The sequence below is a fragment of the Rhinolophus sinicus genome, linkage group LG15 (genome assembly GCF_036562045.2).
Source record: "Rhinolophus sinicus isolate RSC01 linkage group LG15, ASM3656204v1, whole genome shotgun sequence".
In the NCBI taxonomy this organism is placed as follows: Eukaryota; Metazoa; Chordata; class Mammalia; order Chiroptera; family Rhinolophidae; genus Rhinolophus; species Rhinolophus sinicus.
Window position 1 is genome coordinate 12,566,129 of NC_133764.1, and position 15,150 is coordinate 12,581,278.

Below are 15,150 nucleotides of genomic sequence, written 5' to 3' on the forward strand. Positions count from 1 at the left end.
AGCTGAATAAAATAAAATAGTGCAGATGCCCCCGAATTTCCTAAATAACTTTCCTATTACCGGGTATATAGGTTACTTCCAAATGTTTATCATTGCATCATGCCTCATTACACATCTTCAACTGGATCATTTTTTCCTTCCAGAGGCTAACTCATGGGGCCAAAGGACATAAATATTTTCAACTCATTGCACGCTGTTCCCTTAAAGAGTGGTGCTGGTTACATTACCTCTGAGAGGAACTGAGTTTGGCTGCACCCCACCCATATCCTACACCTTCACCCCCACCTCATTACGGAAGCTTGTTATAAGTGTGCATGTGGGGGCAATGTTTCTTGGTACTTTAATAAGTATCAAACAGCACCTCAAGACTGCTTTAATTTTAATTGCTCTGATTACTAGCAAGGCTAAACATTTTCCCAGGTGTTTGTTAACACGCTGGATTTCCCTCATGTGAATAGCCTGCTTAAATGTGTTGCATACTTATCTATTGGGTCGTAATCTTTTTTCTCTTATAAATTTTAATGAACTCTTTATGTGGCATAGCTATCAACCCTTTGTGTATTGCAGTTGGTGCAACCACCTTTTTATCTAGCGTTTTCTCATTTCATGGCATTTCTTTTTAACATAGAGGAGTTTTTATTCTGTTCTTGCTGTCTGTCAGTATGTTCCTTTGCCGTTTCTCTATTGTTTGAAGCTGAGAGTGGTCTTTTTTTGTAAAGATAATAAATATTGCATTTTGGGCTAACTTATCTATTTTTAAAAACATAGTTAGCTCTTTAATCCATCTGCGGTCTATTTTGGTATAAAGGGAAGCTCAAAATTAAAATTCTTCACTACTATCCCAACGTCATTCGTTTTTAATTATTTTTTAAATTATTATTTTATAAAGCATTCTAATGTCGAACAGTTTAGGCCTCATGACTTGCTCCCCCCCACCCCTCTTTTATTTTTTTAGGCTGCCCTTTGAAATCCTCATGTTTGTTTTTGCAGAGTCTGTTGAGTTTAGAAAAATACTGTTGGGATTGATTGGAGGTAGGTTTTGTTTGCAAACTAACCTAAAGCCTTGAGATATTTTCATAATACCAAGTGTGCTCATCTTAGCACGGAATAATGTGTCTCCCCTGCCCCCACCCCCTAGGGTTTGTAATTTTCTTAAGAAAGGTCAAGCATATATTATGTTTATTCCTAAGTATGTTAGATCACTTGTTTCTGTTATAAATGGATTTTTTTAATTTTATTTTCTAGCTGTTTCTAGTATTCAAGATAGCCATCAGTTTTTATGTATACAGTTTGCATTTATCTTCCTTCTTAAACTCTTTAATTCATGAATTTTTGCTGAATCTTTTGTAGCCACTAACCATACAAAGCTTCTTGTGTTGTCTCTTTTTTCTTCAGTTTATTTTATCTTACTGAATTGTCTAGGAGTTCAAACAAAATCAAGTTAAAGTACCTTAAATCTTTTTCAGGAAGTTGATATGGTGAAAATTAACTTGCTCATTAATTGTCAGTGTGATGATAACAAGGGTTCATTTTTGTTCCTAGTTTTGAAGTTACTTTACCAGTGCTGATTTTGGGCTTTAAATTGGTATGCTTTAGCCTATTGAAGAAATTTTAATCCTTAAATTATAATTTTTTTAAAATGGTTGAATGTTATCAAATTATTTTCAGGGTTACAATTAAGATGGTTTTAAGTCTTTTATTTTGAACTTCATGCTGAATGAATAATGAAATTTTCGCCTAGTTAACAGAGCTGGAGGTCTAATGCAGGTCTTTCTCTTCCAACTCGCACATTATTTGATCAAGTCATTTTAGGAAGGTATGTTTCAGTTTACCCAGGCTTGAGTGTTGCCTTTAGTTGTGTAATAGCCAGCAAACACAGGCAGATAAAAAGCATTTCTGATAGAATTCTTTCTGCCTTTAACCATGACAGGGCACCTGGGTTTCTGCCTTTAACCATTATAGGGCAAGTATCTTGAAAGTGACTCTTAAAATTTAAAAAACTTGTAAATATCAGAGGATTCATTGAAAACAATTGAGATCACTCTTTGAAAGGAGAACTAGACATTTTTGACTAAAATTTAACTGAGACCTAGGTACAAGTGGTAAAGTAAAACACCACAGGGTGCATTCCGATATCCATTTCCCGTCCTCCCTTCGCCCCGCCCCCGCCGCCCCGCCCCCATTCCCATCGCCCCTCCTCCACCCCCACTGCGGCCAACACAGCAATTCAAGCAGAGCCTGTTCCAGCTCCTTCTAGACCCCATCTGCTCTCCTGCTGACATCCACCATCCCTCTGTGTGCAACCACAGCATTCTGCCCCCATCACACACTCTCCAGGTTTCTTTCTTTCTGCTGCACTGGAGGACGCTTTTGTTCTGCTCCAATTAGCCAGAACAGTTTACTGCTTCACTGGGATCCAAGCCGAAAATGGAGCCCTGCACAGCACTGTGTCACCTCCTGGGGAAACGCCATTCAACCCCAAGGGGAGTGGCAGTTCCCGGTGAATGGAGTCACCTTCTCACTCCCACCACCCCACCAGCCACAAGTTTCCAAAATAGTCTCACAGACACTTCACTTGAATTTAATAGCGAAATGTGGGGCCGGTAGACAGGGATTATTACTAATGTCCCCATTTTACAGATGGAAACTGAGGCACAGAGGATGAATGAATTACCTAAAACTCAGGCAGCTAGGAAATGGCAGGGGAAAATTCCAACATCAACTCCAATATGGTTCCAAACCTGAAGTTCGTTTTACCACATCACACTGTCTTCCTGGGGGCTAATCTCCTCTTCTTTCAAGCTTGAAATAGAGAATTCAAACATGTACCGTTGAGGGAGTTAAGTGTGCATTTGTTTTCAGTAACTGGAAGCTTCCAGGTGTGTGGATTATGCCAGGACTGCCGCAGGCTGGGTGGAGACAGGGAATCCCTCTGCTGCTATTTTAATTCTCACAAACACAGCAAATTGAATGTTCCCATCCTCTTGGTGACCTAAATATAAAGCAAAGCAGTGGGTGGGTGGGCGCAGGAGGAGAAGGAGGGGCGTCCTAAGCTTCCCATTGGAAAGGGCTTTGGTTCTGCAGGTGGAAAGTTTGCTTGCTCTGCCCCTGGGGTCTCAGGGAAAGCCGGGAGTTCCTGGAACTGCATTTGTGTGCAGGCCCAGATTCCTGTGAAACATAAGGAAAAAACTCAGGGTCCACTCTCTGCTCCACAGGCCCAAGTATAGACTCCCTATGGAGGGAGCGTGGGTTCCCTCTGTCTTGCCCCGTGAGAAGGGCTGGAAGTAGGAGAATGCCAGCTGACCTCATTCTGAGTCAAGGGAAGGCACAAACTTGGGCCGTCCTGGGAACCTGTCTATCAAGGGAAGTTTTAGGTAGTGGACTTGAGCTGGACTATGAGGAAAGGGAAGGATGGAGCAGTGGGAAAATTAAGGAGAACGTGAACAATAGCACAGAAAGCAGCTGGGGGCCATGGACATCAGGGCTCACAACGTGTGGGGGTTGGTGCAGGAAGAGTGGGGTCCTGAAGGGGGCTAGTTCACAAAACAACAGTGCAGAGCTGCTGACACTCTGCCAGAGTGGAGAAGTGACCGGCCCACAGCCACATAACCCAGGGCTCCCGCCTCCTGGCCCAGGGCTCTTCCAATCACCCCACAGCGGCTGGATCGGCTGCGCCTGGGGCACCCCTGGCAGGTTCAGCAGGGCCAGGGCTCTGAGTTGCCTACTCAGGGAGGCCCGCAGGCAGCCCACCATCCTGGGGCAGGTGCTATCCAGGGCAGTGAGAAGCCTCGGGACCCTAAGGGAGAAAGAAGTACATGTGGAGGTGTTTTTGACAGATAGAAAGGAGCAAGTAGAGACGGCAGCCAGTGTGTGCAGACGGCATGCCAGCTCGCTCCCTGATGAATCACGGCCAACAGCACAAAATCATGCGCCATGATTTCTCAATTTAATTGAGAAAACCCCACCACCGTTCTTTGATCCCCTTTCTCCCTAGCCACCACCCCGATTCTCTGCTCTCCTCACAATTAGGCTTCTAAGAGCTACCTACACTCACTCACTTGCTCACCGGCTGCTCAGCCCAGTTCCCATCCCACCACCACTGAAGCTGGCTTGTCCTTGACCCCACGTCCACATGGCTCACTGCTTACCCTCTGCTTTGTTCTGACCGCCCTTCAGGCAGACTTCTCTCCTCCCCACAGACCCCTGAACTCTGCCCTCCAAGGCTGAACCAGCACACACACACAAAGTGAATGTTCCCTTCCCTTAGGCCACCCCACCTCCTTATTCATTTCTCCTGGGAATTGCTGACCACAGTGGAACACTTTCCTGTCAGAACCCCCTGGTCACTTCCACTTGTTTGTCCATCTTCCCCTCTAAAGGTTCTGCTTATCTCAGCTTGCCCCTCCTTCACCCTGTAAAAGAAAGACCTTTCACCATGTGATTTTGAGAGGCTTGCAGATTTCTGAGAGCGGAGCGTTCTTCCTATTGCAATGGTTTCTCTTTCTAACTAGAGTCTCCCCTATCTGAGGTCCAGCTTTGTTTTTATTTGACGTCAGGGTCACCAAGTGGTCAGAACTGGGCATCCAGTAAAGGGAGAGGCCTCCAGAAGATGCTATAAGTCTGCAGAGATGAGGGCCAGTAGCACAGTAGACATTCTCCTTGGCTAGCAAGGGAAATACAGATCCAGTTGGGCCAAACCCCTCAAGAGCCAGACCCAGAAGAAACTGGAAAGTTGATGCTCTCACCATTGTGTGGATTTGAGACAGATTCTGAGACCAGAGGGCAGGGCTTCCCCCAAGGGCGCTTGGCATGTCAGTGACAGAGTCAGGGCTAGATCTCACGTTTCCTGATCCCTGTTCTTTCAGGGCTCCTTCCAAGACTCCATCCTCCCTGGATACATTTGTGAATAAGAACATAGAGGGAGCAAGAGTCGGGGGGATGGACAGTGGGTAAGACTCCAGGCAGAGACAGCTCTCTGGGCAGAGACTTCTCCCGTCTCTCCAAGGAAGAGCCTCAGACAGGCAAGCTCCCAGCTCTCGTGTTTCTGCTGCAGCCCCCATTCCTGCTTAACTCATGCTTTTAGCCATTCTAATTAATGAGGAAACTTTCTTTGCAAAACAATGTTTAAACACCTCAGGATTAATTTAATCAAATATTTAATTGCCCTATAATTAATCATCTGAGTTTAATGAATTGAACCTCCATCTCTGGGAGTTGGGTTTATCCCGAAGACTTCTGAAAATAAATATGTGACGGGGCCTTTTGCAACCAGACTTCCTGTTCCCATTTGGAGGCCTGGAGGGTTTTTCTGCTCCCTGCCTGCAGCAAGCCGCCTGAGCTCAGCTCTCTGCAGCACAGGAGGAGACACAGCGTTTACCAGGAAAGCTGAGGTGCTAGAGGGCAGCACTGAGGACCACATGACTCTAGGCCTAGGAAGGTTGAATACGCTGGATGAATAAGCGAGGTGGTGCCACTGCCATAACTGTGGGCTTCTGGGCAAGCCACATGCCCTCTGCACGTGTCAACATCTCCATCTGTGAAATGGGAGAGTTCCTATCCTGCCAGTCTCCTCACACTCAGGGCAGGTCCAAAACAGATTTCAAAAAGGGGTTAAAAGGCTTACATACTTGAACTCCCTCGCCACTGTCCTCAGAGTCCCTTAAGCATTAAGCTCAGCAGGCAATGTAAGAGGTGACCCAGTCCAGAAGGTTCCATCTACTGCCTGCAGCGATGCAGGATGGCAGTGGCCCATCATCAGAGAACACCCGAGGAGGTGAAGGTTAACCCCTGCCTGTGCTGCCACCTGGAAAATTCCCAGTCGAGCTGACAGGAGCCGCACAGCCCCAGTAGTGAGAGCCCTAATTCTCAGCCCTGCCCTTCTCCTAGGATGCTGGATGGAAGACTGGGGCATCTGTGAGCTGCCAAGGATGCTTCCCAAAAAAACAAGGACAGAGATCTAATAATAGCTAACACTGAGCACTGCTGATGGGCCAAGCCCTGGTCCACGACGTTACATATGGTCATTCTTTAAGTCCCTATAATAAGCCCTGGGTAGGGCCAACCTGGATCATTGCTTTCATCATTCCCCACTTGTCTTATAAATGAGGAAATAGAGAGTCAGGGGTTTAACTAACTTGCCTAAAGCCTCAGAGCAAGTAAGAAATAAAGCCAAAATCTGGTTGCAGGCATGTGTTCTAAAACCTGCACCATCCCACCTCCTGGGAGAGACAAAGGCTCTCATAGGGCCAGATGAGTTAAGCCATCGGCTAGGGGCCACATGCAGACAACAGGCAGGCAGGCAGCATTGGTGCTTCTGTGATAAGACCCCTGCCCCCAGCTGGGGGAGAAAGAACTAGCCTCTCCCAGGAGACTAGGGGGATCACCAAAGGGAGAGTCAGAGAACTGCCCTAACTCACTCCATGTGCTGGCTGAATTTCCGTCTGTCTTTGGGCCAAGGCAAATGTCAGAGGCCAGATTCCTAAGTCCTCAGTGCTGCCTTCCTCTGACCAAACGGCATGCAAGCTCTATGGAGTGACATCTGTTAGGAAGGAATTAGCCCTAGACAGGCACAACCTCTGACCCAACATCCAAGCCTTCAGCTACATGTCAGCAGAGGATTGATTAACTCCAGCCTGACTTAGGAGCTGCCAGGCCAAACGCTTTCCCTGGAGTTATTTATGCCGCCCCATTAGCTCAGGGAAAGGCAGGATTCATAGAGCCATCGTGGCCTAAGAACTCAGTGAAATTAATATACCTGTGACTGAAATACACATGAAGCCTGAGCCACCTCCATTTAACTGGGAAGGAAGAAAAAGAAGAGGGATTCCAGACTCCTAGTTAGAGAGGCTTCTGGTTAGAGGAGAGAAGTAATACCCAGAATCCTTCCATACAGCCTCTGTCCTGATCTTGTTTGCATAGTCTCATTAAACCATTCCACAGTCCCCTCCCTGGGTCCCCGGCCTCTGGGCTCACCCCAACCAGTCACCCTCCATGATGTTTTAGCACCTGGGACAGAGCACAAAGCCATAAATCCCCTTGAGTAGATCAATGAAAGGCAAGGATGCAGCCACACTTTCAGTGTTAGGCAGTGCTTGGAAAACCCTTTTCTGATACGTACGTTTTAGAGTGGAGCAATATGAACTTGGCGCTGAGATCAAGAGCCCTGGCTATAGAATCAAATGGTGCTGCATTCAAGTTTGAGCCCTTAGTAGTTGTAACAGCAAAACACAAGAAGCAAACCAAGTAGAGGGACTGGGAGACAAAACTATCATACATCCACACCACAGAGTCTTATGCAGCTATAAAAGAATGGAGGTTGTATCTTTTTAATGCTGTGGAGTAATCTTTAGTACATATTCTTAAGTTTTAAAAAAGCAAGAGGGAGAAGGCAAGGTATTAAACTAAAAAATAAGGTGGAAAAGTGTACCTGGTTTATAGAAGAAAGCAGGAAAATGAAAAAATATATCTATTTCTTTTTTTTTAACGGAAGGATAAACCATAAAACATTTTAAAGTGCACCCAAGGGAATGCGAAAGGAGAGGGTGAAGGAGGAGAGCAGAGATAAAAGTCAGCTTCTTTGAAGATATGCTGTTTTATTGTTTTCGCTTTGGAATCAACCATGTGAGTATTTTACATAATTAGACCAAAAAGTGATAAAACAAAATTAAATCTTAAAAAGTCATCACTAAGAATAGAAATGAGAATGAAACATCTGAGTCTGGCTGAATGTCCCATGAGTGACAGGTCCATCCAGAGAGGAAGTTGCCCGATGACTTCGAATGCATAACCCGATGGGCTGTAACCTGCAGACTGATAGAAATGCAAACAACTGCAAATAAACCTTTTCAGTAATTGTAATATTGGCGAGGGTATTGGTATTGCTATACAAAGACGTGTGCATGCCTGCGCCTGTGTGTAATGAAAAAGAAAAAGAAAACTTGCACTACAAGCTGGAAACTCAGTCACAGCACGAAACGGGGATAATCATGGGCCTCCTTTGTTTGTTTCTCATCTTTCAGGATCCAGAGATCCTGTCCTTAATTGCTTGATGTCCACTATCAATTGCCTTTTTGTTGCTATTGTTTTAGGCAGGGGGGTAAATCTGGTCCCTGTCATTCCATCTTGGCCGGGAGCTGAAGTCGCAGAATTACATTTTTAATTTTACTGAATTTATGTTTAAACAGCCACATGTGGCTAGCGGTACCATATTGACTAGCTGATACCACACATCCAATGGAAAAGAGAGAGGAAGCAAAGTACCTTCTGTTCACGTCCCAGAAGCCACCCCCTTCCCCTGCCATCTCTTTGCTATTTAGAAGCAGGGAAGGGAGAGGAGCCCCGTATGGGCCCAGGCCTAAGTGATGTGCTCCGAATTGCCAGAGCTCTGCATCAGGGGGTCGGCACATGAGCCGACTATGCGGCTGCTTGAAAAGTAAGGGCTTTGTATTAGTCTACTAGGGCTGCTGTAACAAAGTACTGTGGATGAGGTGATGGAAACAACAGAAATGTATTTCTGTGTCTAACACTTCTGGAGGCTAATGGTGCAACATGCAGGAGTCAGCAGGCTTGGTTCCTTCTGAGGACTGAGGGAAGGATCTGTCCCAGGTCTCGCTGTGGGACAGGTAGATGGCTGTCTTCTCTTTACGTCTCTTCACATCATCTCTATTTCCTCTCTGTATATGTGTCTCTCTGTCCCAATTTCCTCTTTTTCTTTCTTTCTTTCTTTTTTAATAAGGACACAGTCATATTGGATTAAGGCCCACCCTGGTGACCTCATTTTAACTTGATTGCATCTGCAAAGATCCTATTTCCAAATACGGTCACATTCTGAGGTTCTGGGGGTTAGGACTAGAATATATGTATATACTGTTGGGGGTCGGGGAGGGACACAATTCCACCCATAGTTTTTCATTGCCATTTTGGTTGTGTTCCTTATCTGTATGGCTCCTTCTGGAAGCACTTGGATGGGGGGGGGGGGGGGGTGAAAGTCAAAGCAAAGCAGGATCAAGTCTCCTGATCCCTGGTCATAATGCATCAAAATGGCACCAAAGCCTCAACTCCCCTCCAAACAACCCAGGAACAGGTGCTTTAGGTGAAGGAGTTTTTCAGCCAGCAGACTTGCTGGTTCTTCATCCCCAAGTGTTACCTCTGCACCAACCTTTCCTTCTTCCAACCAAAAGTTTGGACTCTCGCTCCTCCAGATTCCTCATTCCCCTGCTGGAACTCCCTAACTCATTCATTCATTTATTCATTCACTCAACAACTCTTTACTAAGCATGCACCCTAACAAGCCCAGTGTGGGGGCCAGAGACACAGCAAGGAACGAGGTGTGGAGTCTGACTTTTAGGGGGTCTCATCCTAGTGGTAGAGACAGACAGAAAAATGGAAAATTCCAAGGCAGAGTGATAAGGTCTAACAGAGGGAAGCACACGGGCTCTGGGAGCACAGAAGGCATTCTCAGGCAGTGCGTGTGCGGACAAAGGAGCCCTGCCTTGCCCTTATTCACACCAATCTCCTTCTCATTGGCCAACTGCCTTTTCCAGAAGTAATGCAATAAAGGGTCTTCTCAATAAAGAAAAGGTCCAAGGAAAGCCAAAAGTCACCCCAGTATGGCCTGAGCACTTTACAAATTGATTCTGGTCTGAATGGCAGAGGTCCCCTCACCCCTGACTCACCAGTCATGTACCTTTGGCAAAGGGAAGAGATTCAGTGCTGGAAAATTTCTAATCTTTAAAGTAGTAGGGGTGGGCAAACTCTGGCTCGCAGGCCAGATTTGGCCCGCTGCCTGTCTTTGTAAAATAAATTTTTATTGAAACAGCCATGCCCATTATTGTACATTTCTCTATGGCTTCTTTTGGACTACAATGGCAGAGATGAATAGTTGTGACAGAGATCGTACAGCCTGCAAAGCCTAGATGATTTACTCTGGCATTTTACAGAAAACGTTTGTCTGCCCTGCTCTAAACCATGAGAACTGCACAGCTGAAGTCACCTCCAAGGATTGTATGCCATGGTTCTGACCAAAGATGCCCAGACCAGTGCCCAGTGAGGAGGTGGGGGATGTGTCCTGAGTGAGCTCTGGTCTGATCTTTGTTGCTGGTGACTTTAGGTAAGCCAGTCGCCTCTCTGAGCCTCAGTTTCTCCACCTGAAACGAGAAACGAGTGGATTCTATGCTTTCTACCGGCTCTGAGCCACTGCGTTGGAGTTTAAGCAGTTCCTTATCCTGCCAGAGGCTCTGTGTCCCTGCAGATGAGCTTTGTGGTCTCAAAGAAGCCTTGTAATAATTCCAGTGAGACCAGAGAAAGGAGGCCATGAGAATGATTAGGGCAACCGAGGCTCAGGCAGCCTAACTGATTTCCCCAAGGTGGTGCCCTTTGGCATGGAATTGAGCACTGGAAATGAAGAGCATGTGTACCCAGCAACAACACATCGAAATGAAACATGAAAAATGAAGGCACTGCCTCGTCTCGTCAATGCCTACCACCCAGGAATTTCTAAGTAAGCATATGCTGATCACCATTCTTTAGGAGAGAGGCTGGTGGGGTCGAGAGAGTGCAGGACTGTGACGGTGGAGGCGGAGCTCCTTTGAGGCTCTGCCCTTAGTAGCCAGGTGGCCTTAGTCAAGTCATTAGCCTCTTGAGTCTCAATTTTCTCTTCTGCAAAGAGGATACTAAGACCTTCCACCTGGGGTCACTGGAAAGACTAAATGAAATGATGGGTAAAAAGATAGTATAGCGTGTGGCACATAAAACATTCTCTAAACTATTATTAGCTCACTTTCACCTTTGCACAGAAAGTCATCATTTGCATAAGTTTTCACATAGATGAACTCATCGGATAGAGAAGAAATGAGAGGCCAGAGAAGCCCAATGACTTACCCAAGGGCACGCAGACAGTAAATGGCCAAGTTGGGGCTCCAACTCCGAGCTTCCGATTGCTCTTTCAACGTTCTTTACCCCTCAGCAGGTTGCCCTCCTTTCTGCTAGTTTTGTTTTAATGTCCTCACCATCCCCTGGGACTGGTTATAGCTGGTGCCCATTGAGCCCATGTAAATGGAGAAATGAGTGATAGTTCTTCCTGTTCTTCCCTGGAAAGAGGTCCTCTGCCTTCCACCTTCTTCCCCAGAACCATGGCAGCACTAATCCCTTCTCCATCTTCCAGGGCTTTGGACTCCCAAGCTTCACCCTCATCTGCCCAAGGGCTTCCTCTGGAGCTCCCGGTAGGAGTGGGCATTGCCTGAACTGAGTGGGGGGGTGGGGGGAGGTGGGAGGGTGAGGGTGGGGGGGGGGCGGTGGGGGGGGGGGAGGGAGTCCCAAAGACAATGATTCACAAAAGTGAGCTCCGCCCCATACACATAGGTGACAAACATTTAACAAAGGCTTTTATAATGCAGTGTGAAGGCCTAAGAGCCCCCTAAGAAGTGACCTTCTCCCTCCTAACCCTGAACATCACCAGTATGTGTTCCGTCCAGAATGGCCCAGAGCACATGTTTCCTGGGACAAGGAGGAAGAGGTGGGGGGTGGGGGACAATAGCAGAGCCCTCAGGACGCTGTCGACACAGAACACACTGAGCATGCACGACTCCCAGCGTAGAGTCTGGGGACACCCTGGGCACAGCCAACCCCGTGTGAACAAGGCCGCTGCCCCTGCGTGGAGCTCCCCGAGGGGCGGAGGATGACAACAAGACACAAACACTCAGAAAAAGAGAGAAACAGTGGGGTTTGGGAGCAAAATTCCCATATTCTTTCCACTTTTGTCCCAAGCACCGAAGATTCAGGGAATTTCACAGTCTAAAGGGAAGGAGGGCAGATATAAAACCCAAAATGTACAGTTTACAAGGTGAAGCACTGGAGAGCAGGCTGTGGCCACGCTATGAATCAAGCCGGCGGGAAAACGAAAACTCCTGGGACCTGTGGGGTCTCGGAAACTATATGAGCTCCTGGGCGTCTTCTCTGGGAAACTTACTTGAAGACATATGCGTATGTCAGCAACATGAGGAAGGAACAAAGACAAACAAGAAAGTGGAAGATATAGAATAAAAGGGTGCACCAAACCCTGGGGTCAAATGGGGAAAAAAAAAATTCCAGAGTTGTACAACACAACGAGACAGCAGCTAGTTTCAAGTAGAGCAGAAATCTATCCGTTCCAAGAAAAAAGATCTCAAGAAGAGAGAAGGCATTCTAAGCAATGTCTGTACGCAACGTAACAGCTAAGGAATGTGAAAACCTAGAATAAATGAAGAACCTCTGCAAATCAGTAAGGCAGAGAGCTAGGCAGACGTGAAAAGGCAGTCTGCACACAGTGTGGAAACTATAAATGGCCAAGAACACAGGACACATGACTTAATCTCGTTAGTCAGCAAAGAAATGCAACCGAAAGCAACAAAAAGGTTCCATAATTTACCTATTAGTTTTCAATGTACCATAAAGTACTGGTTGGGATGTGGAGAAACGGACATTTCTCTCTGCACTTGTGGTAGCTGCACGAATGGGTCTGGGCTTCTTCAAGGACGATCTGCCAGCATCTAATGGCATTCTACGTGGCTTGGCTCTGTCTTCCTCTCACCTTCCATTCTCCTGCCAGTGGACACCAGTTGCAGGAAAGCCTGGGACACCAGCTTGCAGGGGTTGGCCTCCACGCCGTGCAGAACAGAGCAAGGAAGGGGAACGGATGTGACAGCAGACAGGCACATGAGCAGCTCAGTGGTTTTCACTTGGGTTTTGGCTTGTTTGCTTTTGGTTTTGTTTTCACATGTACCATTCAGTTTACCATTGAGCAGTAGTCCAGTGAATGAAAGAATGGATGAGTCACAGTCTAGAGTGTTTATCCACGTTCCTGTTGATGGACATTCAGACCGGTTTCTACATTACGCTATTTCAAACACTGCTGTGAAAAACATGTTTGTGCATGACGCCCCATGTGCACATACACATTTTCCTCCAGAATAGATGCTTAGAAATGGAATTGCTTGGTTAAGATCAGAAGGCAAGAATAAGGAAAAAGTAGTGGTATTTCTCTTTCACGCTCTGTTGTGGATGGAATGTCCAGAAATGGCCGCCCCCTTCTGCCCCTGGCTTCCGCTTCTATCAGACAGCCCCTTCCTTGGCTCCTGTTCCACCCAGTGGCCCTGGCTCCAGGACTCTGGTCACCTCCTGCCTCTGTCCCTGAAGCCCTAGGGACGGTAGAGTTTCCATACAGTGACTAATCTCTGGGTCCCCTCACCTTTCCCTGTCTCCCTTTCAGCTCTTCGGGCACCTTCTAGCTCATTCCCTGGATTAAAGTCCCCTATTACGGTAATATCCACCTGGCACAGATTTTGTTTTCCTAGCTGAGCCCTGACTGATACATAGGCAGGAGTTTGCATTTTAGGCCAAGTGTCAAGAATTTTATGTACAGGTGTGTCATGATTTAGTTCCTGGCCATGTGTGGAGGTTAACTTGCAGGAGGGCAGGAGCAGAAACACGGTGTTCCGTGAGGAGGCTGGTCCACTGGTGGCTTGCAAACGAGTGGTAGCAGGGGAACGGACGAAACACAGGTGCCACAATATACGTTAGCGGTAGACGTGCAGGTGAGACAGAGAGACGGGTCAGGAATGAAGCCGAGCTTTCTGGCTTTATTGACTGGATGCTGGTGCTGCCATTTGCTACAGTGGAAAAGACAGTGTCCCCTTACCCATGGGTTCCCGAGACTATGAGAATTTTCCACCACTAAACACCGACTCTGTGCCAGGGGCCCTCCTATCTCATCTGTAGGGAGGTATAAATACTGCATTGAAAGGCACCTTTGCAAACCTCGCAGGACTTCAATCACGACAGAAGGAACCCTGGCAGGGCCATTTCTGTGCCCACCACCTCCCTTTACTGCTGCTCTAAGGGCAAGATTCCCAACGCTAGCTGGCTCAGCTACATGACAGCAAAAAACAGAACCAGCCACCCCACTGCATGCCTACTGTGTATCAGGCCCTGTGCTGGGTGTTTTATAGACCTTCCCTCTGATTCTCGCCAGTGGGAGTCAGAAATCCTAATGTGATTTCCAGAGTCAGAACTGGTGGAAATCCACTTCGGTCTCACACATTGTTGGATCTTGTATTTCTGAAGGCCCCACCGGGTGGGACTATTACATCTTGTTGACAACATAAATTAGACTGATTAGGGGCTGACAATGTCGTTAGGAATGATATAGTATTTAGTAGCTGCATTATTGCCTGTTAAATTTATACGTGACAAAACGCTTTCTATCTCTGCCCAGTGACACTTTGGCACCAACCCAAATCACAGGAAATGCTATGGTGTGAATCATGGGCCAATCATTAACTGCCCCCAGGAGGTCACTCAGCCCTTCCAGCCTTTGGTGAAGTTGTGAAGTGGAAGACAGAGGGGAGTGGGAGAAGCTTATCTTTCTCCCCTTGGGGGCCCAGGGATCTCCCCCAGCTCCCAGCTCCCCTGTAGAGAAACCATTGTCATACATGGGAAAGAACATTCAACTTTGTACTGAAAGTCCGGTCTTTTAATCTAACTAGCCTCTTGACCACAATAAGTCACTGCTTCTGCCTGAGCCTCCATGTTTTCATATAAAACAGAGAATTAAAGTTATTTGACCTAGTTGTATTATGGAGGTTTTTGTGCAGATTGAATGAGCCAGTGGATATGAAAGCATTGTGTATCAGTTAGATCTTGCTGCATAACAACTAATCCCAAAAATCTCAGTGTCATGGAAGAATAAGCTTTTATTTCATTCACCTGTCTGTAGATAAGCTAAGGTTTTCTGAGCTATGCTGGGCTGGGCTGAGCAGTTCTGCTTTAGACAGTGGGTTTGACTAGAATTGGTTTCCTGCCACCAAGTTGGGCTGTGGTCTATTGCTTGTATGTTTAGTCTAGAACAGGATGAAGGGGAAGCATCTACCTGGGAGAAGCTCTTTTCATGGCAATGGCGATGGTAGAGGTATAGGAGGGCAAGCCCTACTGCACTGACACATTTCAACTGCTTGTATCACATCCGTTACTATTCCAACATGAGTCACATGGCCAAACTCAAAGCTAACAAGGAAGGAACTAAACTTCCGTGAAGGTGAGGAAGAGGGAATGGATACTTTAAAAAAAAAGAAAAAAGAAAAAAAACACATCTTTTTAGAAATTAATTAATTATTTATT

General features: G+C 46.6%; 1 long non-coding RNA gene across 2 annotated transcripts in view; it reads right to left on the reverse strand.

Annotated features, from left to right (window-relative positions):
* Positions 1–12,672, reverse strand: part of LOC141568912 (uncharacterized) — a 34,556-nt gene extending 21,884 nt beyond the window's left edge. Inside the window, exons 1-2 of one of the 2 annotated variants that reach the window (XR_012492216.1) lie at positions 12,404–12,672; positions 2,566–2,992 (exon numbers count right to left, since the gene is read on the reverse strand). This is a non-coding gene — a long non-coding RNA (uncharacterized LOC141568912). Of the gene's footprint in view, positions 1–2,565; positions 2,993–12,403 lie in introns of those variants that run through there. The other variant, XR_012492217.1, reaches the window with a different exon arrangement.
* Positions 12,673–15,150: the final 2,478 nt, after the last annotated feature.